The sequence below is a fragment of the Dreissena polymorpha genome, chromosome 8 (assembly GCF_020536995.1).
Source record: "Dreissena polymorpha isolate Duluth1 chromosome 8, UMN_Dpol_1.0, whole genome shotgun sequence".
Taxonomy (NCBI): Eukaryota; Metazoa; Mollusca; class Bivalvia; order Myida; family Dreissenidae; genus Dreissena; species Dreissena polymorpha.
The window spans coordinates 63,334,247-63,348,302 of NC_068362.1; positions in this window are offsets into that span (position 1 = coordinate 63,334,247).

Here is a 14,056-nt window from a genome sequence, read left to right on the forward strand (position 1 = left end):
TGAAATCATTTTTTACACATGTAATTAGGGTTTATTCCCTAGCATTATGTTATTAATATACCAATTTCCCAATTTGGAGACTTCCTGGAACGCCATCACCATATTCAGAGACTGCTTGTTCACCATAGAACGCTATTAAAAACATGTTGCCTCATCGAAACCTCAACGAATGGCTAAGTTTTTGATGTGACATTACAATAAACATAAACCAGCTTCCCTTCCTACTTATAAAGCCTGGTTTCTAAACACAAAGCGGTTGGGTCGAGACCCTATCAGCATCTCAAGTCCTGAAAAACCTTTATATATCAACATGCTGCTTGTCTGCAACAATGGTGCTAGTTAGCAAAAAATAAATGCATATAAGGAAAACAATAGTAAATCCCCTGGGCGGAGTAAAGTTTTACCATAGGGACATTATTTGAACACACTTTGCACAGGACCGCAATACGATGGTATACCCAAAATATTAAAAAGTTGATCAGTGTGGTTTTCAAAGAATATTTGTTGACCTTTTTACTAAGTCTCTGTAAAGTAAACGACCACTAGGGCATGTTCATGATAGACCCATTAGGATTGATTTGAATAAACTAAGCAGATGTCCACAAGACAATCTTACAAACCAAATATTAAAGCACTGGCCCTTTTGGGCTTAAGAAAAAAAAATCTAATGATTCTATATTTTACCAGCTATGGTGACCTTCATGTGCAAAGGACTTGAACGATTTAAACAACTTTGACAGAGGGTCACTTAATATTTATTACGGTAAATATTCATTGATATATGGCAAAAGATTAAGGACGAGACCTTGTTAGACGAAAAATTTGAAGTACGACAAACATCACAATATCCTAAAAGCTTTCCATGGGCATTTTGTACAAAAGTGAGCTATCAAAACACACTAAACCTGTTCGCCTTTGGAGATCCGTCCACAAGCTTAAACCTGAATTAATAGCATAGGCCCACATGCTCTCTATCCATTTGTGATTATAGAATTGTCGTCAACGTAAGAAAAACGAACAGAGCATGACAGGTTGACAAGTTGGCGTCTTTAGGGCACCACAAAAGGTCTGTGATAGGTCGTTAACCAAACATATAAGTCTTTGTCTGGTTCCTCATTGGCATACACGCTATGATGTTTTGACAAATGCGGGTGTGTATGGTAAGGTATTATCCATACATAACAACGTCACAATATGCTTTTATATTGATGTAATTTAATGAATTAAAAATGTACTTTTTATCAGTTTCCGTGTTGTATGATTTAGATATATTAAGTGCACTCAACAGAAGTAGGATTGTCACGTCTCATGAACGGAACGTCTCCGTTTATGGCACCGATAACGTAAACGAAATTTATTTTTTGTTCTAGAGCGAAGACCATATGGACGATCCAGGAGCACGCGATAAAAATCTGGTACACATACGTCTGATCGGTGACACGGATGCGACATGCGTATGCTGTTATAACGACCCTTGTTCTGAGAAAACTGGGATTAATGCATGTGCGTAAAGTGTCATCCCAGATTAGCATGTGCAGTCCGTTAGGCGGTACTTACTTGAAACTAATTTTTTACCCATAAAAGTGAAAACTGTCGTTCCTGATTAGCCTGTGCGGACTGCGCAGACTAATCTGGGACGACACTGTACGCACACGCATTATGCACAGTTTTCTCAGAATACGACTCTTATGTTGTCCAACGACGATCGCACGACTCAATACTATAAAACTCGTGGAAACGAGATAACGCACTCGTTATATTTGGTAAAGTCGTGGTAAAGACATAATAAACTAATACAACAATTAATGGATAAGCCATTTTGAAACAAGCACACAACAACATGCATTTTTATTAGTTAAAAATGGTGTTACCACGAATTAATTATCTCGTCCCAACCAGAAACTCAGTTGCTTCCACGTTTTAACGGCACCTATTGCCATTCAATTTTAACAAATTAAACACGAGTGTCCATCATTTAAAGGCGACGTGATGTTTGTATTTCTGTATTTAATAACCATTCTCTTTTGCGTTTATTCGTGCATTTCTAGTGTGGTTGGTTGATACCTTTTGCGACGAGTACGTGTACATTCCATAACATCTTGATGAATTTTATAATTTCAATTATCATATAATTGTAATAAGTATTATAAATAAATCAGTCGTTCTGCAAGAACACAATTTTTAAAGCATACATTTATTTTGAAAGATATTGTGTAACCTGTTAAAAATCAAGTTTTAGTTACCCCGTTCATGTAATATGGTTAAATTAATATTTCATTTGCTAAGACAGAGTGCTCAGGACTAAGGGTCGAGAAATAGCATGCCCCTTTTTACCACGTATAAATCCATTTCCCGAGTCTGTAACCGGGGTGTAGGTGGTTATAGTGTTTGAATGTTCACCTTAAATGGTGTGCTGCATTTCGTTTTATCTAAAATCAGGATATTTTTTTAATTGCATCATATCAGCAGCACTAAATAAATACTTTAACCTTTATATACTCAAGACCAGTACTTTTGGCTAATATCCGGTCCTACCTCATGCATTTTACGATGCCAGCAGCGACGCATACAATTCTCGTTCTTCTACAAACTGATTCGATTGTTTTAGTGAAATTATTAACTTTAAGTACATATTTGTCTAGCCAAAAGAACACACCTACCTTAGTCAGTAGCTTTGCCTTGTTTCCCGCATTACCCGTTTTGTTAGTCGCCAGGATAACTATAGACCCAATCTCTTTCACGACGTCTTCATCACATTCACTTATGTATGTGAAGCCATTAAACGACAACTCTGCTGAGATATTGATTTCATATCGTTCACGTGTATAAACAAAAGAAAGGTTTAAACAGTTGGATTTAACGATATATTGTACAACTTAAATTTTTTGTCGATACACTTCAGCACTTAAATTTATACATGTTATTAAGCAATCAAACCGTAAATACTACACGATATTGATAGTTTTTATGAGAGCTAGAACTAAGTATTATTTGTTCAGTTTCGATATAATATCACTTCAAGTATTCGCCATTGAGCGTTAATTGTTTTGTATATTGTAATTAAAAATGAGGCATTTGACCCAAAGCGGACGTAAACAACAAACACAAAATAAAAAACGCAACTAAAAGTAGCATTCTAAAGAAAATTAAGCCAATATGTTTAATTTGAAAGTAAAAAAGATATAAACGATGTTAGTAAAATTAATAAAAAGCATTTTAATCTCAATACCGCTCTATAATTATATGTCATTGAAATCATGTGAGCAGCGAACGATTGTAAGAAATCATAACATGTAACGTTTTCATAAAAGGCGTTATTTTGCATCAGGGAAATAATTTGGACACGGACATAATTGGAAAGTTTCGCGTGCTCAAATTAGTCGCTGCAGTTGCTTTCCCTATCGATTATATTATCAAGTTTCTATGACGAATGATACCATTCTAACTGTAGTAATATTTATTTTATTTTCATGGTTTACCTCTCTATGTAACTTTTTTCCATAGATTTATATCATAAATTTAATAAATATACAAACAAATCCAATGTATACGTCACAATTATAGGCTTGAACGTTTTCACTGTGTTTGCCTTTGCTTGTTTGCTGCTGAATTGTATATTTTGCATACGAAAACACACTGCGAAAATTACAAATAACGACGTTTTTAAGGATAATAACTAAGAACTTTTTATCGAGCAATCCAATATATCCTTTATTATATTTCTAAATACGACGAGCATCAGAGCATTTAAAGAAAAAGATAGATATCGCGTAAATAACAAAGAAAGATAATAAACTAAAGACGAAGCCATATTCAATTTTCGTTGATAGCTCTCTATGGAATCACATATGACCTTTTGTGAACATATATGAAGTTACAAAAACAAACAGGAATATTGACGCTAAGCGATGTCTTTTCTGAGTTAAATAAAATTTGCAACGCAAACGGCGTAATATGAAACGATGTAGTCCGCCTCGATTAGTATGAGCAGCAAAGTGTTCTTAAAGGGCGACTCAATAGCCAAGACAAGTGACTGTTTCATGTTTGTTTACATATTGATATGAACATACATATAGCATTTACAGTACAGTGGTCAACGTGTGATGAAAGATGCAAACACTGTAATACGAACTAAAATATGTCATTATTACAAACGATAATATAATAATAATACAATTAAGTTGATAGTTTTCTTATATGAATTCAAAAAGGTCTGGTACACACTAAAGTTGTGCCAATATCCTTTTACTACTTGCAGGTGTGCCAGATAATTACGTCTGGTACACGAATTTTGAGGACCGGCTTAAATGGCGACAACATATGAGCCTCGCTTTGGGACAACGATGCTTAATGCACGTGCGAAAGGTGTCGTCCAAGATTATTCAGTGTAGTCCGCACAGGCTAATCTGGGAAAACAATGTCCACCTACACGACACTTTACACATATGCCTTCATCCTCGTTTCTTCAGAACGCGTCTTATTTATGTCCGTTAATGTTGTTTCTACATAATGCATATTATATTGAAAGCCAAATTTAATCAAGAAATGTATAGCAAACAAAAAACGATTCTTTTTATTGTAAATATTGTTCATCTGGTTAGAATGTCATTAAACACTGCACATATTAGTTCCGCTTCCGGTCAATGGCGGTCAGGTGAAAATATTCGGGGGTGATATTTGTACTAAATAAACGGTAAACTACTCATAGAACAACATAAGAATTAAATATAATAATAATAAATGAGTGATGGCGTATTTGTCCGATGAGGAATTACCAAAAAGTTCAATGGATGAGTCGGATATACTGACTAGAACTGAGTAAACAATCCCCGTGCAGAACCGGTTTAAACAAACGAACAATAGCGGGCAACGACCGAGTGAAAACGATGGGTTTCAAACTGTGCAACGGAGATCGAAACGTAAAAAAGTGAGTAGAAGCAATATGGATACGTTTGCAAACATGCATATAGACAGTAAATTAGTTTGCATTTTCGAAAAAATGATTGTGACAGAAGAAAAAATATCTGAATGTAGAAATGACATATTCCAAGTAAACATCAAGTATACAATGATATATGCACGAGTAAACACCCTTGAGCAAACTATGGATTGGCAAGTCGAAATGACCCGCTCAGTATGTTACCACTCTCTAGAAAGAGACGCCAGAGATATGCGAAATAATATTATTATATATGGGCTCTTCGAGCGGCTACCATACAATTGCAGGAACCTTGTTTCGAGATTCCTTAAAAATGAACTAGATATTGACACTAGCGATATGATGATCGATCGAGCACATCGATTAGGTAGAAAAATCACAAACATGGATGACCAAAAAAGAACGATGATAGTGCACTTCCGCGATTACGTAGATACTGAAACCATACTACCAAAAGCATTCAAGTTAAAGCGCACCCACTTCGAAATAGACCGCCAATATCTGAAAGAAATTGCAAGAGCTCGAAAGGAGCTATATCAATCAAAAGAGGCAGAATAAGCACAAATGTCAAATCAAAGAGTAAAAATTAAGTACCCGGCGGAATTGTTCATAAATGACAGATCAATAGAAAATAAATTCCCAGAGTGGTTTAGTGTGCTAGGGATCGACAGGCTGAAAAGGTGCCACGATACTAAGCCGATCCAAAAGGCATACTCCAATGAGACTGTTATAAACAGCAGTAGCGAGAGTGACAGCAATGATGATAATGATAAGGAAGCTGAAGATGAGGAAGTATTCCTGAACAAAAGCAAACAACCAATCGTGGGAAACGCCCACGAAAATGTAAACAAAGCTACATGTATGACGAACAGCACGGACCGTATAGAGAACAATGAAACAATAAGCTTACCTGTGAGCGAAACTCAACCGAGCGTGTCCAAAAATGCGCCGATAGCCAACAAAACACAGATTCCACCAAAGACGAGCGAAAGAAAAAAAGCTGGCACATCACATAGTGTGAAACAGTTAAAAACAACACGTGTTAAAATGACACAATCACAAACGGTAAAAAAACACAAGCAACCGAAAATCAGTGAACCAGCAAAGAGGTGAATCCCAAACAAATTACACGACAAAATAGCACGGGGATAACGGGTTGAGAGCAGATAGACGTACCGGTCAATAAATAGGACAGTAACGGAGAGAGCAGGAGAATGAACATGTGTTTATTGAACGTTCATGGACTTATAGGGATACGTTATAACAAATTATTATCAGGTGAAATGAAAACAATTTTTGCTGAAAACGAAATACTATTATTTACAGAAACGTGGTCTATTTCTTTGTATAACTATGATGTCGAAGTTTTTCATTATTATAATGCTTAATACAAATGTAGAACTATACATCTTAAGGGAACTAAACGGGCTAGTGGTGGGGTAATTATTTATATTGCCGATCGCTTAAAAAAAGTATTGATTTGTTGAAGAGTAAAGAGGATTGTATTATGAGGATTAAGTTTAATGGTCAGTTGTTTGAACACGGGATTGATGTTTTAATTTGTTTAGCGTAAAATGTGCCACAGGGAAGCAGTAGGGAAATGTTTATTAACGAAAGTTTATTTGATCAAGTTTTAAACGATATGATGCAGTTTGAAAATACGTATTATAATAACTGCAGATTTATAGTTTGTGGAGATTTAAATTCAAGAATTGGCGTTAAAGCCGATTATGTTGAAAATAATGATTTACAACGATTTAATGTATTACCCGAAGATTATATCGCAGATAGTTGTTTAATTTATTGGTCAGATTTAACAATTAACACTTTTTGTTATATAATTGTAGTATCTTTAAAAACTGGAACTGGCTTCCCTGGCTTCCCTGGCAAATTAATTAGTCTCAAAGGTACAGTACAACTGTACACCTCTAAAGATTACCAAGCATTTTAGCTACCATTAAACCAGTAGTCTGCATAAAATTATATCTTCAAACAAAAAAAAGTATTTCTGTCTATATGATCAAACTCTTTTCCTGGAACCATTGTTTCTGTATTAGGTTCATCTATTATCTTTATCTTTTCTGTAATTACTTCCCTACAACAACAGGCTATATGTTTTGAACAATTGTTTATGTAGCAAGAAGTTTTGTCACACTTAACTAACGTATAATTGTTACTAATGATCAAATCAAATTTATGACTTTGCATGATATCAATACAGAGAATATCATCTTACACAATGTCTTGACTACTATCTTATGACTTTACACATGATTTCCTAATGTAATATCCACTTTTTTCCCCCAGAAATGGCCAGTTTTCACCAGTAACATTACTCATCATCATATTTACGGGATATATCTCAGGCTTACTATCTGTTTCCTAATTATCACAAAATTTTGAATTTATCATTGAACCATTTGCTCCAGAATCACAAACAAGACACTTGAAATTCATTCATCATCACATAAAAAAAATCATTTTTAGCCCCTTAGCTATTTAAGTAAATTACTTCCCTTTTGGACCTTACATCTTCTGTGGTATGGTTGCGGTCCGCCAACTTGACCTGTTCCCGTTTCCCACACACCGTCTACCTCAGAAATTATTATTGTTTTTAACAGATCAATCTGCACTCGTATTTCCGTTATGCTATCAGTTTGGTGGTCTGTAAGCAGTTCTGATTTTGTTGTGAAAGCATTCACTGTTATATAATATATTTGTATGATTTTATCGTTTTCCTGGAGTATTAAATGATTCCTTTTTTACGAGTTTTACCATCCTTTAGTGATTCTAATGTTTGTGTTTGAATTGTGAATATGTCAATTTTATAAGTCAGATTTTCTAATGTAGGTTTTGAGTAACAATGCGTTTTAACATTTCTTAAAGGCATTAATTTGTTGACCTCTTTGCTTGTCAGCAAGTTGTTAGTTTCTAACCTAACGGCAATAGTTTCTGCTTTTGCCATTGCCTTTGGACAACATTCTCTTAATCTCAATCTAATTTCAGGATTATCCAGACTATCAATGAAGCAGCCCAATAAGAGCATCTCGATCGTTTCTGACTTTGTATCTGGGAAAGTCTGTCTTGTAATTTTCTTGATGTATTGAGTAAGATCTGAATTTGACTAATTAGTTTCCCTAGTCATTGATTTTAGCTGAGCTCTAAAAATTTCAGCTTTGTTTGTAATACCATACTTGGTTGTCAGTATTTCTACTAAACTATCAACATTTCTTTTCTTTATCTTTGTCAAATTTCCTGATTAGCTACTTGCCAAATGCAACGATTTGGCGATGTAGGATCAGTTATTAATCTAGCAGATCAAATTTAATATTCACCAATATCATTTGAACCTTTATTCAGTTTTGGGTTTCATTTCAAACTAAATGCTGAATTTGTGTGAACAATTTCTGATGATGATGGATTTGTGAACTGATTTGTGTTTAAATTCCTTGTTGTTTGCAAGTTTGGCAGTGTTTGAAACTGACTTGGGGCAGTGAAATGACTGTGTACATTTCTATGTCAATTAAAATTAATTTCTAGATCAGGATTTCTCGTTTCAGAAACTTTTTCACACATAGTGTGCATTTGTTATTTTACAGAATCCATTGTCTTTTGTAATGTTTCATTTAAACATTTAACTGTTTTCGAAATGGAGCACATTTGATTTGACAAATCTAGCAATTTCTCTTCTACTCTAGAGTTACAATCTGTTTCTAAAAAAATTCCTTCAGCAGTTGATATATCTTGATACATCATTACAATTTAAACTATATCTATATAAGCATAAAATAACAATAATATTTTCATTACAACTGTTTCTAATAAACTGATTAAAATATATCTGTCATTTGCCTTACAAATGTGAATAATAATTGGACTTAAAATTTCTGTCATGTGATACTTTTGATCAGTGCCATTACATTAAACATAATCACGATTTAAGTTGAGGTAACCGCTTTTGATCCGCTTGACATACATACAGAAGCCGGTCATTTATCAAACAACATACACGTGTAAATAAACATTAACTTTATTTCAATGGAAGTAAAATATCATTTTCCCGTGTTTAGGTACTAAAGTGTGTAATATTCACCAGAGAAATAAAGTTAGAATTGTATGGGTCAATATTAACAGACCTTTATTTACGAATCAGCTTAATTTCTTCTTTTAAAAAAAATGACACCATTTAGTTTAAATTCTAGATCATCAAAATGATACTCATGAAGAGCCGAAACTTTTTGTCAATAATGGCAAACTTGTTAAAAGAAGTTTAAAGTGGAATGGCATAATTATTTTACGATGAAAGTTTCTTAATATTTAGTTTCTCTATACATAAGATAATAGAAAAAAATGTTTACATTGAAAGTAATTGTTCATGGGGGGGGGTGGGGTTAGGTTTCAAAACAACAAGAATGTATAAGTTTTCAATGTCACAATTTTTTGCGTAACCAAAAAATATGAAAATTCCTTTGAAGGTTCGTAAAATCCGCCTAGCGGTTAAGGTAATGTCGTTGTAACAAAAGTGTTGATGACACACAACACATGACGCCGGACGCCGGAGGGCTATCTTTCACTAGCTATATAGGAGCAATCCGTGATCATATGGGCTTAACATATTTCTCGTGTTGAGCTAAACAGACTAGACACATAATACGATATTTATTTCCTAAATATGTTTGTGTTGTTAGTATGTGTTCTAAATATGCCGACTACTGTCCACTAGTTCCGTTTATATTAAAACAAAAACATTTAAAATGTGTAAGGGTTTAATTTGTTTTTCTATTGGGTAACAAAAGGTAAAGCACAGGGACTTTGCTATATTCTATGGGGTTGAATATGATGATGAAATGTCAAAGGTTGTTGTTTGTGGGTTTTGTTCGCTGGTATAAAGTTGCTTAATCCACAGCCTGGACTCGTGTTTAATAGTAAAAGAGAACAAAGAGCCACTTTTAAACAAGAATATCCGAAACCCAATATATTCTTACTTTGACTGAATGTGTGACGTTCATCAATATAAAATATTTGTATAGCTATTGTGTAAGGCTTGGAGCGTAAAATAATATGGCATTTTTATGTTTTTCAAATAAACTATTATGCAAAATCGATTTATAATTTCTGTAACGTATATTTTTCAAAAGAAAAAAATCGCATTTTTAGTGCTATGACATGCATTGCTAAAAAATACACTTAAGTGTTCATTTCAAGTCCAAGCCGATTGAACTAAAACAAGCAAACTTTTCAAGTTGTTTCCACCTCTACGTCATTGACCTTTACCGGCGCATACCTACAGTTTCTCACCGGGTACGTACGGAAATCAGTAAATGCACTTAATATACTTTCCGGTCCTTTCGTCATCGTCGCGCATTGATACATAAAGTCATTTGTGTACAGGTGCGTGAAGTTGGCACTGACATCGGCAATCGACATTCGAATATCGAGCTGGGACGAATGACGAGCCAGCTCTGACATCGACATTCGGCAAAACTCGCGATTATCGAACTGGCACGAATGTCGAGCCAGGTCTGACATCGACATTCGGCAAAAAAACCGAATATCGAGCTGTAGCGAATGTCGAGCCAGCTCTGACATCGACATTCGGCAAAAGTCGCGAATATCGAGCTGGGGCGAATGTCGAGCCAGCTCTGACATCGACATTCGGCAAAAAAAAGAATATCGAGCTGGGTCGAATGTCGAGCCAGCTATGACATCGACATTCGGCAAAAGTCCCGAATATCGAGCTGGGGCGAATGTCGAGCCAGCTCAGACATCGGCATTCGGCAAAATACCCGAATATCGAGCTGGGGCGAATGTCGAGTCAGCTCTTACATCAAAATTCGACAATACTCGCGAATATAGAGCTGGGGCGATTGTCGAGCCAGCTCTGACATCGACATTCGGCAAAAAACTCGAATATCGAGCTGGGGCGAATGTCGAGCCAGCTCTGACATCGACATTCGGCAATACTCGCGAATATCGAGCTGGGACGAATGTCGAGCCAGGTCTGACATCGACATTCGGCAAAAAAAAAAATATATCGAGCTGGGGCGAATGTCGAGCCAGCTCTGACATCGACATTCGGCAATACTCGCGAATATCGAGCTGGGACGAATGTCGAGCCAGCTCTGACATCGACATTCGGCAAAAGTCCCGAATATCGAGCTGGGGCGAATGTCGAGCCAGCTCTGACATCGACATTCGACAAAAAAACGAATATCGAGTTGGGGCGAATGTCGAGCCAGCTCTGACATCGAGATTCGGCAATACTCGCGAATATCGAGCTGGGACGAATGTCGAGCCAGCTCTGACATCAACATTCGGCAAAAGTCCCGAATATCGAGCTAGGGCGATTGACGAGCCAGCTCTTACATAGACATTCGGCAAAAAACCCGAATATCGAGCTGGAGCGAATGTCGAGCCAGCTCTGACATCGACATTCGGCAATACTCGCGAATATCGAGCTGGGACGAATGTCGAGCCAGCTCTGACATCGACATTCGGCAAAAGTCCCGAATATCGAGCTGGGGCGAATGTCGAGCCAGCTCTGACATCGACATTCGGCAAAAGTCCCGAATATCGAGCTGGGGCGATTGTCGAGCCAGTTCTGACATCGACATTCGGCAAAAACGCCGAATATTGAGATGGGGCGAATGTCGAGCCAGCTCTGACATCGACATTCGGCAATACTTCTGAATATCGAGCTGGGACGAATGTCGAGCCAGGTCTGACATCGTCATACGGCAAAAATCCGAATATTGAGCTAGGGCGAATGTCGAACCAGCTCTGACATCGACATTCGGCAAAAGTCCCGAATATCGAGCTGGGGCGAATGTCGAGCCAGCTCTGACATCGACATTCGGCAAAAGTCCCGAATATCGAGCTGGAGCAAATTTCGAGCCAGCTTTGACATCGACATTCGGCGAAAACGCCGAATATCGAGCTGGGGCGAATGTCGAGCCAGCTCTGACATGGACATTCGGCAAAAGTCCCGAATATCGAGCTGGGGTGAATGTCGAGCCAGCTCTGACATCGACATTCGGCGAAAACGCCGAATATCGAGCTGGGGCGAATGTCGAGCAAGCTCTGACATCGACATTCGGCAATACTCGCGAATATCGAACTGGGACGAATGTCGAGCCAGCTCTGACATCGACATTCGGAAAAAAAACCGAATATCGAGCTGGGGCGAATGTCGAGCCAGCTCTGACATCGACATTCGGCAAAAGTCCCGAATATCGAGCTGGGGCGAATGTCGAGCCAGCTCTGACATCGACATCCGGCAAAAGTCCTGAATATCGAGCTGGGGCGAATGTCGAGCCGGCTCTGACATCGACATTCGGCAAAAAACCTGAATATCGAGCTGGGGCGAATGTCAAGCGAGCTCTGACATCGACATTCGGCAATACTCGCTAGCCGGTCGGACATCGACATTCGGCAAAAGTCCTAAATATCGAGCTGGGGCGAATGTCGAGCCAGCTCTGACATCGACATTCGGCAAAAAACCCGAATATCGAGCTGCGGCGAATGTCGAGGCAGCTCTGACATCGACATTCGGCAATACTCGCGAATATCGAGCAGGGGCGAATGTCGAGCCAGCTCTGACATCAAAATTAGGCAAAAAACCCGAATATCGAGCTGGGGCGTATGTCGAGCCAGCTCTGACATCGACATTCGGCAAAAGTCCCAAATATCGAGCTGTGCCGAATGTCGAGCCAGGTCTGACATCGACATTCGGCAAAAGTCCCGAATATCCAGCTGGAGCGAATGTCGAGCCAGCTCTGACATCGAAATTTGGCGAAAACGCCGAATATCGAGCTGGGGCGAATGTCGAGCCAGGTCTGACATCGACATTCGGCAAAAAAAACACGAATATCGAGCTGGGGTGAATGTCGAGCCAGCTCTGACATCGACATTCGGCAAAAGTCCCGAATATCGAGCTGGGGCGAATGTCGAGCCAGCTCTGACATCGACATTTGGCAAAAGTTCCGAATATCGAGCTGGGGCGATTGTCGAGCCAGATCTGACATCGACATTCGGCAAAAACGCCGAATATCGAGCTGGGGCGAATGTCGATCCAGCTCTGACATCGACATTTGGCAATACTTCTGAATATCGAGCTGGGACGAATGTCGAGCCAGGTCTGACATCGTCATTCGGCAAAAAATCCGAATATTGAGCTAGGGCGAATGTCGAACCAGCTCTGACATCGACATTCGGCAAAAGTCCCGAATATCGAGCTGGGGCGAATGTCGAGCCAGCTCTGACATCGACATTCGGCAAAAGTCCCGAATATCGAGCTGGAGCGAATTTCGAGCCAGCTTTGACATCGACATTCGGCGAAAACGCCGAATATCGAGCTGGGGCGAATGTCGAGCCAGCTCTGACATCGACATTCGGCAAAAGTCCCGAATATCGAGCTGGGGTGAATGTCGAGCCAGCTCTGACATCGACATTCGGCGAAAACGCCGAATATCGAGCTGGGGCGAATGTCGAGCTGGGGCGAATGTCGAGCCAGGTCTGACATCGACATTCGGCAAAAAAAACACGAATATCGAGCTGGGGTGAATGTCGAGCGAGCTCTGACATCGACATTTGGCAAAAGTCCAGAATATCGAGCTGGGACGAATGGCTTCAGTGCACAAGTTTGTCTTGCAGCGTGGGCCGATATCTTAAGATTGAATAATAAATTATTACACATCAATAGAGATTAATTTTTTATTTGTACTATAATGATTGCTTAAATATATCACAGACATACTTAGAATAGAAAACTAAAAAATAGCCCAATACTGTACCGTACAGTCGTTTGAGGTCCGATCAAGGGAACTGAATATCTGAAACTCATTTAATACAGTAACAATGAATTACGTAACGATTGATCTAAATTTGTTTAAATTTCTGTCTCAATATATTTTTAAAAATTTAAGATGTATTCATAAACAGTTTAATTTTCTATTCATGTGTTCAGACCAATGTAGATCGATTACCTTACTAATTTCATTCCGCAAGAACACCCATGCACGGAAAACGTCGTACGTATGAACAAGAGGCGGTCACCGTCGGTTTATGCCTGTTGTATAATCCCAAGAAACCAGATTTTTCATGAGAACCTAGGTTCTC